General features: G+C 39.4%; 1 pseudogene; it reads right to left on the reverse strand.

Annotated features, from left to right (window-relative positions):
• Window positions 1-15868: 15868 nt before the first annotated feature.
• Window positions 15869-16777, reverse strand: LOC123651440 (annotated as a pseudogene).
• Window positions 16778-17839: the final 1062 nt, after the last annotated feature.

The raw sequence follows: 17839 nt of genomic DNA on the forward strand, positions 1-17839 counted from the left end.
TGCACCATACACACCATACATAGTTATTATAATATTAGAGACCCGGTGTACAGATTTGTGTACAGATGGGGACACTTGTCCTGGCCTGTGAGGATCAGGCCTAAATGAGCTCTCTGATACCTCCTAAGGGGTCCCAGATTGTAAGAGGATGCAGGCCAGGTCAAGGGAAACCACCAGTGCAAGACCAGGTCAGGGGAGGGTCCCAGGGCTTTTTTGGCCCATCTCATTCGGTCCTGGACAACCAAACACCAGCAGCAAGTTAACCTACCAGTCAGAGAATCTGCCCCCTGGTGGTCAGTGCACATCATAGGGACTGGTTGAATGGTCGGACACTTAGAGTATTAGGCTTTTATTATATAGTATGTTTGACTAGATTCCTTATGCTGTATTTTACATCCTCATGATTATTTTGTAATCACTAATTTATAGTAATTAATCTCTTCACCTTTTTTTTTAAGTCCAGTCCTCTGTACCCCTTCCAATATAGCAACCATCAATTTGGAAAGACAAATTTTTAAAAAAAAAAATTAAATATTTTATTGATTTTTTTACAGAAAGGGAGAGGGATAGAAAGAAACATTGATGAGAGAGAAACATCCATCAGCCATCTCCTACACTCCTAATGGGGTTTTGGCTATTTTTAAATTTTTATAATATTGTAATATGTATTATTTAATACTACCTTAAAATTTAGTCATTAATTACTCTATATAATTTACTGCTTTTGGAAATTGCAATTTTGTCTTTTGTTCTGATACTTAGTTCATTGCAAAAATGATTATTTAACTTCCATCAATAAGATATTTTTACCTTAATTGATTCAAGTATGACAAAGGGTGATTTAAAATCTTATTATCCATGTCAGAAACACAGGAGTGGTGGTAAAGATTGTGGTAAATGAAGAGCACATGTTTCACCCTACCAGTACAACTGTTACTCAGCTTTATTAAATATTCACATTAAAAGCATAATGCCAGAGTTGCCAGATCTTCCACAATTTCAAGGGACTCCATTAATTAGCATAGTTACAACAATTAATATTTTTTTTATCATTTTTGTTTTCTTGATACTTAAGGAACATAAGAATATATTGTAGGTTTTATATTCCTTAAATTTCTAAATACATTTTTCAGGCAGAAATATAGCTTTAATATCTTGCTTTATTAAATAACTATTTTAAAAATTTCTTTATGGATTAAGGTATCACATATTTGTCCTAATCCCCCCATTCCCATTCCAAACCCCTCTGCATGCATGACCCCACACCCCTGTTGTCCGTGATCACTTGTTAGGTTCATATGCATGCACACAAGTCCTTTGGTTGATCTCTCCCACTTATCCCCACTCTCCCCTACCTTCACTCTGAGGTCTGACAATCTCATCTACGCTTCCTTGTCTCTGGGTCTATTCTTGTTTATCAGTCTATGTTGTTCATCATTTCCCATAGATGAATGAGATCATATGCTAATAAGCACTTATAAGAACCGAAAATGAGATAAGAAATAATGGTTATGCTGAGAGGGAAATGAGTCATTCTGTAGTGAGTTTCTTTCTGGGCCAACAGTTCTTTTGAGTCCTAATTTCATTGTTAAACAGTTCCTTATGCGTACATGTAGGCAATGATATTTTAGTTCTGAATGGTGGTAATGCAGGTCCAACCCTTTTTGGTTTGGCCCTGGGCAACCTGCAGTGAGACAAAGTGCTTACAGCTAGTATGGCAAGGCATCCTCAGTGTCTTCCATCTCTGGACTGTTTCTCTTCTGTCTTCATGGCTGGAGTAGTTCTGTTAATTCCTCTTTGTTGTAGTAAGCCACATGGTCTTGGAATTCTTTTTTGAAAACATACAAACATATTCTCTACCAAAAGTTAATAGAGGAATCTTTTCTATAAATTTGACTTGGAATCCTTTTTCATTTTTGCTCAAACGATTTTCCTTTTGCTAGTTTTGACACCATGTGTGTTTTTCATGGGTGTCTTGTTGTTAGCATTATAAATGAAAGTTAATTTTCTAAAGTAAAAAAATTTCTAGATGTAATTTACTTACAGGATATTTTTCCTTGCATGATATTCTTCTACTATCCCCCCCTTTATTGATTTAAATATTAGGAGGCTTTTGGAAATTTTATAATGTAGTCTTGATAGCTTTTAAATTTTAATTTTTGCACTAAAATATGACTGATTTAAGTTCATTACATGTAAAACAATTTTACCATGAGATGAACTACAAATAAAAGTTTTAGTTAACACTGTAGGAACAGCTTTTTGTCCAGTACAATTAATTATTCTAGAATATTTGCTTATTTCAATTGGCCAATTTAAATTAATCTGAAAACTTGACTACTATTTTGCTGTTGAATTTAATACTGTATCATCAATCTTATTTTACCCTGTAAGTATTAGTGGAAAGAATTATTTTCCTTCTTGAGTAGGCCTTGGGCATTCCTGGTACTGGTTGGATTAGGTATCAAAAACCCACTTCCCCACAACATGGATACAAGACAACTCTAACAAGTCTTGTTGCAGTAAGAGGGCAGGTGCTGTCGGCCAAGTCTCTTTCTTTTACCTGGGTCCTGATCTGAGCTGGGCATGGGAGCTAAGCAGCCATGGAGGCAGGAGACCTTACTAAGAATGGGTAAGGGTTCAGGGCCCTGCAAAGTTGGGGGAGGGTAAGGGTCTGTGTCCCACCTCTGTTGAACCCAAGTTCTCTCCTGCTGGCCTCTCTGCGACTGTGCCTGTCTTAGGTTGTTCCTTCCCTAAGGAATTTACCCGTCTCTGTCTAACCAACCATCCTTTGGGGCCAAGCAGGGTGATGTGAGGTTCAGTTCTATCTCCTTGTAGTCTATGCCCCGTGGCCTCCACACCCACCACCTACCTTGGCATCCCCTTCCCTGCTGGCAGGGCTTCAGCACTCATCTCATATCTTGAGGAACCCATGTTTCTTCTCCACCGGGCAAGAGACAGATACATGATACCAGCCATCCTGAGGCTACAACCTCAGCATGAATAGAAAGCTCAGGGTACAGCTGTGGGTAATTAGATTGTCAGAAGAGGGTCCCTCTTGGCCAAAAGGACAAGAGGGGCCAATATAGAATGCTCCAGTGCCTTCCCAGGGGGCCCTCTACACAGTGGAAGGGATTAAATCCTTACATGTTCTTTACAAATTGCTGCCAGAAATTCAAATAATTAGTTTGTAAGTTTGGGATAATTGCATATTATGCTGTCGTAATTCTAAAATATCTAGAGATGTGTTACCTTTGTCTCCAAGCACCAAAATAGATGATTTTTTATTGATTCTCAAGGGTGCGAGGTATTATTATAGGTGATGGGGGTAATACAAATCTGGGAAAAATTGTAATGGCATTATAGAATAATATCATGTAAGGATATTCTTTGCACTAGGCCATAGCAATTCTATTTCAAATTGGATGCCAATTTTTTTTATAGACAAGGTCTTAGTTACATTTTCTGCACCTCTCTCAGAAGCAAATAGTGATAGTCCCTTCCTTTGGTGTCCACACAAGCAGGAAAACTCTCTTTAATTTTACATACAAAGGGGAAGTGATTTGATTTTGTATCATACCAAAGGCAAGCTGGGTGGTGACCCCTGTGCAATTATACTTCCTTGCCCCAGCCGTGGTCCTCCTGGATGACCAAGGTGTTTGCTATTATTGGTGATTAGTTGGGGGATAAGCTCACATAAGGGCACTTACCCATGAAGGGTCAGGAACATAAGTCCAAAATACTTCCCCATTTGCCCCAGGTAATATTACTGTACAGCTGATGACTGCTAGCATGGCAAAAAAGACATTCACAGGCATTCTTGGGTTTCTGGTTACATCACAACATCTTCCCTGAGGTTTGATGTTCTGATTTGTGTTTCTCTGACTCTGGATTCCCCCCCCCCCCATCATTTTATGTTCTTCATTCTATTCCACAAAAGAGTGAAATCATGTGATATTTATCTTTTTCTGCCTGGCTTATTTCACTTAGCATAATGTTCTCCATCTCTATCCATGTTGTTGCAAACTGTAAGAACTCCTTTTTTACTGAAGCATAGTATTCCATTGTGTAAATGTAACATAATTTTTTAATCCCCTTATCTGATGATGGGCACTTAGGCTGTTTCCAAATATTAGCTATGGAGAATTGTGCTGATATGAACATAGATGTAAATATATCCTTTCTGACTGATGTTTCTAGTTTCTTGGGGTATTTTCAAGAAGTGGTATTTCTGGGTCAAATGAGAGTTCCATTTTTAGTTTTTTGAGGAAATTCCATACTGTTCTCCACAGTGGCTGCACCAGTTTGCATTCTCACCAGCAGTGCACGAGGTGAGAATTGAATTTTTCTCCGCATTTTTGCCAGCACTTGTCGTTTGTTGACTTTTTGATAGCTGTTCTGACAAGTGTGAGTTGGTAACAATGTTGTTTCGATTTGCATCTCTCTGATGATTAGTGACTTTGTGCAGGTTTTCATATGTCTCTTGGCCTTCATTCTGTCTTCTTTCACAAAGTGTCTATTTAGATCAGTTGCGGGTTTTTTTTTTATTGGATTGTTTATCTTCTCTTTGTTAAGCTGCATGAGTTCCCTATAAATGTTGGAGATTAAACCCTTATTGTTGATATCATTGGCAAATATGTTCTCCCATGCATTGGGCTTTCTTGTTTTTTATTGATGGTTTCCTTTGTTGTGGAAAAGCTTTGTATTTTGATGTAGTCCCATTTCTTTATTTTAGTTTCCATTGCCCTGGGAGCAGTATCAGTGAAGAAATTGCTTTTGCATATGTCAGAGATTTTTCTACCCATAGATTCCTCTATTATTTTTATGGTTTCCCATTATATGTTTAAGTCCTTGATCCATTTTGAGTTTATTTTTGTGTATGGTGTAAGTTTGTGGTCCAGTTTCATTTTTTTGAAATTTTTTCCAATTTTCCCAACAACATTTATTGAAGAGATTTTCTTGTCTCCATTGTATGTTAATACATCCTTTGTCAAATATTAATTGAGCGTAGTGATTTGGGTTGATTTCTGGGTTCTCTATTCTATTCCATTGATCTATGTGTCTGCTCTTGTGTCAATACTAGGCTGTTTTGAGAAAAGTGGCTTTGTAATACAGCTTGATATCTTTGTAATACAGCTGGTATTGAGATCCTATCTACTTTTTCTTCTTTGTCAGGATTGGTGTAGCTATTCGGGGTCTTATTTTTAATTCCAGATGAATTTATGGAAAGTTCATTCTAGGTCTGTGAAGTATGCCATTGGTAATTTAACGGGAAGTGCATTGAATTTATAGATTACTTTGGGTTGTATGGACATTTTGATGATGTTCATTCTATCAGACCATGAAAATGTTATGTTCTTCCATCTGTTTATGTCTTAATTATCTCTTTTTTCAGTGTCATATAGTTTTCCATTTATAGGTCTTTTTTTTCTTCTTCCTTTTAAAATACATTTTATTGATTTTTTTTACAGAGAGGAAGGGATATAGATAGAAACGTCGATGAGAGAGAAACATTGACCAGCTGCCTCCTGCACACCCCCAACCGGGGATGTGCCCACAACCAATGTATATGCCCTTGACCGGAATCGAACCCGGGACCCCTCAGACCACAGACCGATGTTCCACCACTGAGCCAAACCGGCTTCAGCTCCACTTATAGATCTTTACCTCCTTAGTTAAGTTTATTCCTAGACATCTTATTTTTTATTTATTTTTTTGGTATGATGGTAAATGGGATTACTTTTTTAGTCTCTCTTTTTCTGTAAGTTCATTATTGGTGTTTAGAAATGCAATACAATTCTTGGTATTAATTTTGTATCCTTCTACATTGCCAAATTCATTTATTAAGTGTAATAATGTTTTGATGGTGTCTTTAGGGTTTTCTATGTACAGTACCATGTCATCTGCAAATAAGGACAGTTTTACTTCTTCTATTTCAATTTGGATGCCTTTTATTTATTCCTCTTGTCTAATCACAATGGCTAATACTGCTAGTACAATGTCAAACAGGAGTGGTGAGAGTAGGCATACTTGACTTGTTTCTGTTCTTAAGAGAAATGATTTTAGTTTATGCCCAATCAGTATGATGTTGGCTGTGAGTTTGTCATATATTTATTTTATTATGTTGAGGTATGATCCTTATATTCCCACCTTGCTGAGTGTTTTTGTCAAGAAAGGGTATTGGATTTTGTCAAATCCTTTTTCTGCATCAATTGATATGACTATGTGTTTTTTTCCATTTCAATTTGTTAATGGGATGTATCACATTTCTTTATTTATGGCTATTGTACCATCCTTGTATCACTGGGATAAATCCTACTTGGTCATTGTGTATGATCTTTGTGATGTACTGCTGGAACCGATTTGCTAGAATTTTGTTGAGGATTTTGGCATCTATGTTCATGAGGGATATTGGGCTATAATTATCTTTCATTGTGTTGTCTTTATCTGGTTTTGGTATCAGGGTGATGGTAGCTTCATAGAAGGAGCTTGGAAGTGTTCCTTCCTCCTGAATTTTTTTGAATAGTCTGAGGAGCATAGGTTTTAGTTCTCCTTGAATGTTTGTTAAAACTCCCTTGTGATGCCATCTGGCCCCTGGCTTTTGTTTGCTGGAAGCTTTTTGATGACTGCTTCAATTTCTTCCATAGTTATTGGCCTATTGAGATTTTTAGATTCTTCCTGATTGAGTTTGGGAAACTTGTATTGTTCTAGGAATGTTTCCATTTCCTCCAGGTTGTCCAGTTTATTGGAATGGAATTGTTCATAATATTTTTAACACTCTTTTGTATTTCTATGAAGTCTGTTGTTATTTCTCCTCTTTCATCTCTGATTTTGCTTATTTGGGTCCTCTCTCTTTTGGTTTCTTGGTGACCCTGGCTAGAGGTTTATCAATCTTGTTTATCCTTTTAAAGAACCAGCTCTTGATTTTGTTCATCTTTTGTATTGTTTTCTCTCTCTCTTTTTTTTTTTGTCTCTATGTCATTTATCTCCACTCTGATTGTTATTATTTCCTTCCTTCTGCTTAATCTGTGCTTTACTTGTTGCTCTCTTTCTAACTCTTTGAGTTGTAGTGTTAGATGATTTACCATTGTTTCTTTTTTCTTTTCTTTTTTCTTTTTGCAATAGGCTTGTAGCGCTTTGAAATTCCCTCTCAAGGATGCTTTTGCTGTGTCCCGTAGATTTTGGATTGTTGTGTTTTTATTGTCATTTGTTCACATGATGTTTTTTTTATTTCTTCTTTGATCTCTCTGGTAATCCAGTCATTGTTTAATAGCATGCTATTTAGTCTCCAGGTGGTTGATTTTTTGGATTGTTTTTATTGTTTATTTCTAATATTATTCCATTGTGGTCTGAGAAACTGCTTGATATGATTTCAATCTTTTCGAATTTGGGAAGGTTTAACTTGTGACCCAATATGTGGTCAATATTTGAAAATGTCCCATGTGCGCTTGGTAAGACTTTATATTTTGTGTTTTTGGGTGAAATACTTTGAAGATGTCAATTAGGTCCATCTAATTTAGTGTGACATTTAGAATTGCTGTTTCTTTGCTGAGTTTTTGTCTAGAGGATTTATCCAGTGATATAAGTGGTATATTAATGTCCCCTACTATGATTGTATTGTTGTCGATCTCTCCCTTGATATCTTCCAGGAGGTTTTTTGTTTTGTTTTGTTTTGTTTTGTTTTGTTTTTAATGTATTTGTGTGCTCCTGCATTGAGTGCATATATGTTTACCAGAGTTATATCTTCTTGTTGAATAGTTCCCTTTAGTATTATGTAGTGGCCTTCTTTTTCTCTTATTATGGCCTTTACTTTGAAGTCTATTTTATCAGATATAAGGATCACAACACCAGCTTTTTGCTCATTTCCATTTGCCTGAAAAATATGTTTCCATCCCTTTACTCTCAATATGTATGAATCCTTTGCTCTGAGGTGGGTCTCTTGTAGACAGCAAATATATGGTTCATGTTTTCTTATCCATTCAGTTACGCTACATCTTTTGATTGGTGCATTTAATCAATTTACGTGTAATGTTATTATTGACAAGTATATGTTTGTTATATTTTTCCTTAGTGCTTGTATTTCTAGTTGCCTTTCCCTTTCTTCATTTTATAGCAGTCCCTTTATCATTTCTTGCAATCCTAGCTTGGTAGTGATAAACACTCTTGGCCCTTATTTGTCTTTGAAGCTCCTGGTTCCACCTTCAAGTTTTTAAAAAATATTTATAAATCTTTATTGTTCATATTATTATAAATGTTCCTCATTCCCCCCTTCTCCATTGCTCCCCTCCACCAGGTTCCTACCCCACCGTCTTCCCTTTCCCCACCCCCCATTATCCTCATCCATAGGTGCACAGTTTATGTTCAGTCTCTTTCCACACACCCTACTCCCCTTTTCCCCAAGAATCGTCAGTTCACTCTGCTTCCATACCTCTGATTCTATTATATTCACTAGTTAATATTGTTCATCATCAGGTTTTTTAATTCCCTTGGCTTTTAGTTTCACTTGTTGATAGTTACGTATTTGTTGATCATAATTTTTATCTATATCTTCTTCCTCTTCCTAAAGAACCCCTTTCAGCAATTCACATAGTTCAGGTTTGGCAGTGATGAACTCCTTTAGCTTTTTATTTGTGAAGCTCTTTATCTGGCCTTCGATTCTAAGTGATAGCTTTGCTGGGTAGAGTATTTTTGGCTGTAGGTTCTTGCTATTCGTCACCTTGAATATTTCTTGCCATTCCCATCTGGCCTGCATGGTTTCTGTTGAGAAATCAGCTGACAATAGTATGGGTGCTTCTTTATAGGTAACTACCTGCTTTTCTCTTGCTGCTTTTAATATTCTCTCTTTGTCTTTTGCTCTTGGCATTTAATTATGATGTGTCTTGGTGTGGTCCTCTTTGGATTCCTTTTGTTTGAGATTCTGTGCCTTCCTGAACTTGTAAGACTATTTCTTTCCCGAGGTGGGGGAAGTTTTCTGTCACTATTTCTTTCATTATTCTTTCAGTATCTTGCTCTCTCTCTTCTTCTAGGACCCCATAATTCTGATGTTGGTTAATTTGATATTGTCCCAGAGATTTCTTATACTATCTTCAACTTTCTGGATTCTCTTATCTTCTTGCTTCTGTGGAGGAGTGTCCTCTGGCTCTTTGTGTTCCAAATCTTTGACTTGATTCTTGCGATCTTCCATTCTTTTTTTTAGGACTCTGTATAATATTTTTTTATTTCAGACAATGTATTCTTTATTTCTTGTTGATCCCTTTTCATATCCTCATAGGTCTTATCAACCTTTTCTAGGAAATTCTTGAAAAACCTTATAAGCGTGGTTTTAAACTCTATATCCAGTAGCTTCTTTTCCTCCATTTCTTTTGTTTGTGATCTATTTCCTTGTCTTGGCCTTTTCACAGCTTCCCTGAGTTGGTAGGGTGGCTTTGTGTGCTAAGGTGTCCTATATGGTTCAGTGGATCAGCCTCCCAGTTACCTGAGGTGGACAGTCTTGGTGTAGCTGTTGTGGGCTGTGTGTGCAGTCTTGTTGTTAAGCCTTGCTTGTTGTTGGTATCACTGGGAAGTGTTGATCTCCAAGCCAATTGGCTATGAGGATCAGAAGTGTCTCAGCTAGGAGGGTTTCTGTATTCTGCTTGGATGGGGCAGAATCTAGGGGTGGCACAGCCAAGCCTTGGTGAATCCTGCAAGATTGGTTGCAGGCACGCACACCTCTTTGGTATAGGCGCAGACAAGCTTTAGATTCCTGTCTGTTTCTCCCTAGGAGAGTCCTATTCGCGGTGGCGAATGAGAAAGCTGGCCACTGGAAGGGCTTCTGTGCTCCACTTGGATGGGGCAGAGTCTCAGGGTGGTGCAGACAAGCTTTGGTCAGCCCCTCCCTACGAGGGTCTGGTTTCTGAGTCCCGCAGTAATGGCCGCTGGCTTCACACACCTCGGAGAGATCTCTGCCCACTGCCTGACAGTCTGGCCTCTCCCTGTCTGGGGCCATCTATCAGAGCAATAGGGTGATTCTGTTTTCCTTCTGAACAAGAAAGCCAGCTGCGCATTAGCTGTCTGCCCTCTCCACGTGCAGGGAGTAAGCCAGCAGAGAACTCGGCCCGCTCTCTCCATGCTCTGTAAGCAAGCCGGCAGCGAACTCTGCGGCCGCGTGCACGCAGTTCTCCGCACCGTCACAGTTCCTGAGGTTCAGCATGACTTCTCTCTCCTTCCCAGCCTCCTCTCAGCCAGCCGTCTGGCGCTTCATGGTGATGTTTCCCCTGTTTTCTAGTTCTAAATTCAAATTTGTTGTGGTAGGCTGCATTCAGGTGTCTACCCTATGCTGCCATCTTGGTTTCTCCTATGATCCTTTAGCTTTAACTGATACTTTTTAACACTCACATGTTCAGTGCCACTCGCTATGAGGCATTTCCTCTGAGAGCGAGGAGTGAGAAAAGAGTGGCCCATGGATCACTGTGCAGCCTTGTGGCCTCTGAGGGGCTTTTATTGCCCGTTTTACACACAAGAACGCTGAGGCATGAGAAGTGAAGCCACTTGCCCAAAGAATGTGGTCACTGAGTGGGGTGTGGCCTGAGTCCCGGCAGCCTGGCCCATGCTGCCATAAGAGCCCTCCCTTGCTGGGCCTCGGGGGCATGTGCTGCGGGAACAGCATAGACGCCCATCAGAGCTCACTCATGGGGATCAGATGGCCCCCTACTCTGTGTGGCCAACAACCTCCATGCAAACAGGCTGGTGGTCTTGTTGGGGGAAGGGGTTTAGGTAGATGATCTAACCCAGTGGTCTGCAAACTCATTAGTCAACAGAGCCAAATACCAACAGTATAATGATTGGAATTTTTTAAACCTAAATTTCTTCTAACGCCACTTCTTCAAAATAGACTCGCCCAGGCTGTGGTATTCTGTGGAAAAGCCAACACTCATGGGGCAAAAGAGCCACATGTGGCTCAGGAGCCACAGTTTGCCAACCATGGATCTAACCCAACCTTCCTATTACTGCTGAGGAAACCAACCCTCCTATTACTGGCCTCCTGCTCTCCCCCTCAGCTCTGCACCAGCAGCAAACTTCACAAGCGAGATCACCTTCAATTTTGAATGATAGCCTTGCTGGGTATAGTATTCTTGTATTCAGTCCCTTGCTTTGCATCACTTCGTATATTTCATTCCATTTTGTTCTGGCCTGTTGTGTTTCTGTTGAGAAATCAGTTGATATTTTAATAGGAGATCCCTTGTAAGTAAATTTCTGTCTCTCTCTGGTAGCCTTTAAAATTTTTACTTTGTTGTTGGTGTTCGCAATTTTAATTATGATGTGTCTTGCTGTCAGTCTTTTGGGGTTCAACTTGTTTGGACTCTATGTACTCCTTGGACTTGCATAGTTTTTTTCTTCCCTTGCTATTATTAGGGAAGTTTTCTGTCATTATGTCTTCAAACAGGTTTTCTATTCCTTGCGTCACTTCTTCTCCTTCTGGTGTCCCTATTAAGCAAATGTCATTTCTCTTTCTGGTGTCCTAAAGCTCCCTTTAGCTCCCCTCTTGCTTTTTAAATCTTCTTTCAAGTTGCCACCATGTTTGTGTGTTTTTTCCCACGTTGTCTTCTAATTCGCTGATGTGGTCCTCAGCCTCTTTTACTCTACAGTTTAAGCTTTCAATTGTGTACTTTATTGCAGCTATGTCACTCTCCTGTTGGATCCTTTTCAAGTTGGTGACATTCTCATTCAGCACATTATAGTTCTCTTTGAGGTGTGTGTATTTGTCATTCAGCCATTTAAACATCATTATAACCATTACTTTGAATTATTTCCCTGATAAGGTGCTAGCCTCAAATTCATTTAACTGCTTTTCTGGTGTTTCCTCTCTTTCCTTCCTTTGCAGATTCCTTTTATGTCTTCCCATGTTTTCCTGTAATGTTTTAATTGTATATTGAATTGTTTGCTACACAAGTTATATTTGGGATGGTACTACTGGCATAATCTTCTCAGTTCTCCTGGGCTTTGTAATATAGTGTAGCTCCCTACTTGAGCTATTTGGGTTCTCTTGATGTAGGCCTGTGAACTTGAGAGGCACAACTGTGGTATCTAGAAGTCAGCCACCTTGGAGGGGTGTGTCCCAATTTTGCTGTCTTGCTCCCTTAATTGAAATCACATGTTCCCAGCAGGAACTCACAGTGGCACCCAGGAACTGTGATGGGCCTTATGGAGCCTGCTCTTTGGAAAGGCATGACAGTAGTGCCCAGAGTTTTGCAGTTGTGTGGTGGGCATACCCAGCTTTTGCTGTTGCACTTCTGGGGGATAGGCGCTTACTCCTAGTGGTGGCTCACAGTTGCACCCAGGGCACATTTGCCAATGAGGCACACTGAAATACTGTGAAGTGCCCTGGCAGTGTAGCCACACAATTGAGGCACATGTGGGCCAGTATCCAGGGTGAGTGAATTCAAAACTTCTACTGCTGGGGGTAAAGTGTACCCTTTCTTGTTCAAGATCTCACCCAGGGAGAGTTCATAGTGGCTCCCACTGGCACCCAGTCAGTAGATGGGCTCAGAATGACTGCATGTTGGAACTTCACATCTGTGGAGTTGTGTTTGCTGAGTGCAGAGTTATGATGCACTCTGATGGGTCCTTGCATTGCATTCGAGCCTCTGGGGTGAAGGTGGGCAGTTATCAAGGAAAAGACAATTCAGAATTTCTACTGAAGGGCCACATGCCCTTGTCTGTGCAGAATCATATCCTCGGGGACTCTCAGTGTTTCCCAAGGGCTGCCTAAGGAGTGGAGTGCCCTGACTGCTTGTGTGGCTGGAAATGCACAAATCCAGCTGCAAATGTGCAAATCCAGAGTGGAGTGCCATGGCTGCCTGCGGGGCTGGATAAGCATGATTCCTGAATTCTGCTTCTGGGGAGGGGGAGGTTGCACTTATTGCTGCTGAGTGGTGTACCTTTGGATATGGAGGTCCCAGGGTCCACAGGTTTGCAGGTGGTGTAGCAGGATTTTGGCTGGAGTGGCTGCTGTGTTGCGGGGCATTTCCAAGGCCTGTCTGGTTGGTGGTTTTGATGAGTTCCTAAAAAAGCATTTTTTCCCTTCAAGATGTCATGGACTCCATGCTGGAGTCCTGCTGTCAAGGAAGTGTCTGCATCATTGGTAGTCTCTCCTTGTCAAGGAGAGCCTGTATGCCAGCCCCTGCCATTATGGTGAGATTTAACTTTCCCTCTCTCACTCACACACACACCATGTACATCCACACGCTCTCCTTTCAATTCTCACTCACTCACTTCCTTTCCCTCACCTCCATCATGCCAGCCACCAACTTTTTCTCTGGCACTGTTTGCCAATTTAATTATAATGTACCTTTTGGAATTCATTTTATTTGGGACGTTGTAAGCTTCTTGGATTTGTGTGAGTTTTTCTTCCCTATATTAGGGAAGTTTTCTGTCATTATTTCTTCAAACAGGTTTTCTATTCCTTGTTCAGTTTCCTATCCTTCAGGTACCCTTATTATGTAGATGTTGTTTAGTTTCATGTTGTCTTAAAGTTCCCTTAGGCTCTCCTCCTGCTTTTTAATTTTATTTCTAGAAGCTGCTGCTGGGGTATTTTTTTCTACCTTGTCTCTAGCTCACTGATGCCGTCCTCTGCTTCTATTCTACTGTTGATGTGTTCTATTGGGTTCTTTATAGCAGTGATGACATTTTTCATTTCTTCTTGGTTTTTCTTCATTTCCTCTTGGTTCTTACACATATTGATGAATTTGTCTTCCATTATTTTCAGCCACCTTATGACCATTTTTTCTGAATTCTTTCTCTGACAGGTTGCTTGCCTCCATTTTGTTTACTTCCTTTTCTGGTCTTGCCTGCTTTTCTTTCATATCTGTGCTATTTATTTGTATCCCCAAGATCTCTCTTCACTGGGTGTATGGTTATTTATTTCTCTCTCTCCTGCATTGGTTTAAAGACACTAAATACAACACAAGAAAGCACAATGCACAAGACACTGAACACAGTTGTATTCATTGTACTAATAATCCCAAATAAAGGAGACCACCAGAGAAAAGAGAATTAGGGGATAAAAAAGAAAAAAGAAGAGAAAAACAAGAAAGAAAATACAAGGAGTGCAAAACTAAAATTGGGAAAAGGAAAAAAGTAAGAGAGAAAAGAAAGAGAATAAAAAAAGAAGAGGGGAAAAAACTATTTATATGGGGTAAAATTTTAACAGGGGGTAAAAAGAAGGAATAGGGAATATTTAAAGCAGGAATAGGGTAAAAGAAACAATACATCAAAAGGAAAAAGTGAGGAAGTGAGTGTTGGCATAAAGGTAAAGTTGAGATATAGTAAAATGATGCTAAAGGAAAGATAAAAATAGAATTTAGGACACTAATCCCAAAATAAAATAAAGTGAAATAAAATGATATTTTTTAAAAAAAGGTGAAATAGTAGTAGTAATAATTCTGATTAAAAATAAAAATGCAATAATACAAAAGGTAAAAATCAAGTGATGAAAAAAGAAAAAAAAATAGTTTTTTCTGTTCTGTGTGGCAGACCTGTTTTCTAGTCAGGACAGTATTGAAGTTCCCTGAGTTCCACTGCTCCTTAGGGTTGTAAGCCAAAGTCCTGATTTTTAAGCAGGCAGTACTTCTTTGCTTCTCATACTCCTTTATTTATGTTACACAAGAGTCAATTTGTGATTCAACCCCTGGGTGGCAGTGTTTCTGGATTGACCTCTGGGTCTATAGGTCCTCTCTAGCTAGTGTTTAGATTTTGTTTTCCCTGTGGCACTTAATACTGGTTTGGGGGAGTGGGTTGCCCCAGAGCTGGTTCTCTGATGGTTACTCCCCGCTCTGATCCCCAGGCTCCAGAAAAACAACTTTCCCCTGCAGTCTCCTAGAGTGTCCCCAATTGGGTTATCCTATGTATTGAGCTTAGTAATCAGAAGCAAGGATTTAAAGAGGAAAATAAAATAAATAAATAAATAAATAAATAAATAAATAAATAAATAAATAAAAGGAAATAGCCAGAGTAAGTGTGCTAACTCGGGCTGCACACAAGTCTGTGCAGCCTTTTTTCCCTTTGGGTCTAAGCAGCCAGCACACTTTTAAAAATTTTAGGTTGTCCTTTTTTGCCCAGATAAAAATGGGTTGCTTTTTACAGTTCCCTTCTGTTAGCAGTTCTGCAGACCCTCTTCCACATTCACTGAGCATGCTAGCCCCAACAGCCATGGATTTTTCTAGGTGCATACTTTCCCAGGTTCTCCAGCTTCCACAGTACATGTTTCTCTCTCCTGCCATGATCACAGACCTCACCTCATTGTAGGCAAAATCTGACCTTTCCATGAGGAGTTACAGAGCTCCTCCAAATCCATGTGTTCACACTGCTAGGGGACTGGAGTTTCTGGTTTGCAGCTGTTTGCTGGGTGTTGTTGTTGTAGATCACATGTGTCAAACACAAGGCCCGCGGGCCAAATCCATCCCTCCAGGCCTTGCAATGTGGCCCGCACCGCGCTGTCATCACTGCACTCCGCTGCGTTTCCATCACAATGACAGTTTATGACTGTTCAGTAAACCATTTGGTCCGCAATTTAGGGTGGATTTTAGATTTTGGCCCCTTCTCTGATTGAGTTCAACACCCCTATTGTAGATTGCTGGGATTTTCAGGCTTCCAATAACATCCACTCTCCACTTCAAGTTGGCACAGTCTCCACATCAGAACTGGTTGCTATGGAGGGATTTCAGCAGCAGTGGAGACTGCCTGGTTAGGGGAACCCCATATGGCAATCCCCTAAAGTCCCTTGGAGTATAAGGGACTTTGGTATTTTAATGAGCATTGCATTAAATCTGTACTAGTAAAGTGCTTTGGGTAGTATGGACATTTTATTTTATTTTATTTTATTTTATTTTTCTTCTCCAAGAACTCAAACCAATTTATTTTATAACTAAACAAGACAGATAAATAAAAGACAGTTTTATCCTAAACTCCCCCAATAGTCATTTTCTCCAGGCTCCACGTGATTGATTTAACAGTTCCATTAGTGGCCTTCAGAATATTCACAAAGGATGTGTACAAAGTGTGTCATTGGTTGAATCATGTTTGAAAATAATCTTTGTGCTTTAAAACAACAACAAAAATTTTTGGTTAATCCTCACTTGAGGGTATTTTTTCCATTGTTGATCAGATAGTAGAAGGGGGTGAGGGTACAGAGAGAGAGGGAGAGACACACACAAGAGGTTGCCTCCCACCTGTGCCCCTTTCAAGGTGTATTCCCTTGACCAAGATCGAACCCATGGTCCTTTGGTCTGAAAGTGGACACTCTAACCATTGAGCGAACTGGCTAGGGCCTTTAAAATGCATTTATTCTCCCTTGCTCATAACTGGTTAATTAAAATTTTCTTCTAAAAATAACTCAGAACAATACCATTATTTATAAATATTAAAAAACAAACAAACAGAAATCCTGCATTCTCTCCAGTGCTCCATGGTTCAACCAAACAGGTGTAAGAAAAAATACATTTTCAACTTGGCTTCTGTGTTTTAATGACCGGAGGAAATCCTGTTGTATTCATCTTGGTTTCAACAGAATAGTTATCAATATCCTTTTCTTCCTCTGAATCTTGATCTGGCATCCAACATTGATCTTTTACATTAAAAAATATGAATTTTTTAAAGCTTTGCAGTTTCTTTCCTTCAAACATTGCTGAAGGGATTTTCCTTCCTGGAGCACACAGTGGGACTACAGCAGGCAGGCGCCCAGGTCCTCCTTCATGCCCACTCATGCGCAACCCTCTGGCTTGTCCTCATAATACCTGGGCATCGCTGTGCCTGCTGCCTGCCACAGCCGTGCTACTTCCGGCCACAACTGCAGCAACCCGATGATCCAGTATGGACATTTTAATGATGTTGATTCTACCAACCCATGAACACAGTATTTTCTTCCACCTGTTTGTGTCTTCTTTATCTCTTTAGCTGTCCCTCAACTCACAAATAAATTCTCCCCATGAGGCCACACACTCTCCTTTTATTCCCTCACTCATGCATTCTCTTGCAGTCTGTCTTCCCATTGTCAGCCATCTTCTGAATTTTCAGGATACAAAATTAACAATCAGAAGTCTATGGCCTTTTTATACACCAAAAAATGAACTCACAAAAAGAGTAACTAAAAAATAATAATAATCTTGTTTATCCCTGGACCAAAAAAAAAAAAATTAAGATAACTAGGAATGAACTTAACTAAGGAGGTAAAAGATCTATACTCTGAAAACTATAGGAGATTGAAAAAAAAAAAAAAAGAGAGAGATAGAGGAAGACATAAACAGGTGGAAGAACATACTGTGTTCATGGGTTGGTAGAATCAACATCATTAAAATGTCCATGCTACCCAAAGCATTTTAGTAGTACAGATTTAATGCAATGCTCATTAAAATACCAAAGCCATATTTCACAGACTAGAACAAACTCTCCAGAAATTTATGTAGAATAAAAAATGAACCCGAATAGCCACAGCAATTCTGAGAAAGAAGACCAAAGTATAGGGATTACAATATCAGATATCATGATATATTACAAAGCCACAATTCTCAAATTGCCTACTGGCACAAGAACAGATATATAGGCCAATGGAACAGAATAGAGAACCCAAAAATAGACTCAAGCCATTATGCTCAATTAATATTTGACAAACGAGGCAAGAGCATATAATAGAGTCAAGACAGTCTCTTTAATAAATGCTGCTGAGAAATTTGGTCAGATATATGCGAAAAAAAATGAAACTAGAACATCAACTTACACCATACACAAAAACAAACTCAAAATGGTTAAAGGACTTAAATATAAGATGTAAAACAATAAAAATCTTAGAAGACTCCATAGGTAGCAA

The sequence above is a fragment of the Pipistrellus kuhlii genome, unplaced genomic scaffold, assembly GCF_014108245.1.
Source record: "Pipistrellus kuhlii isolate mPipKuh1 unplaced genomic scaffold, mPipKuh1.p scaffold_m20_p_54, whole genome shotgun sequence".
Taxonomy (NCBI): Eukaryota; Metazoa; Chordata; class Mammalia; order Chiroptera; family Vespertilionidae; genus Pipistrellus; species Pipistrellus kuhlii.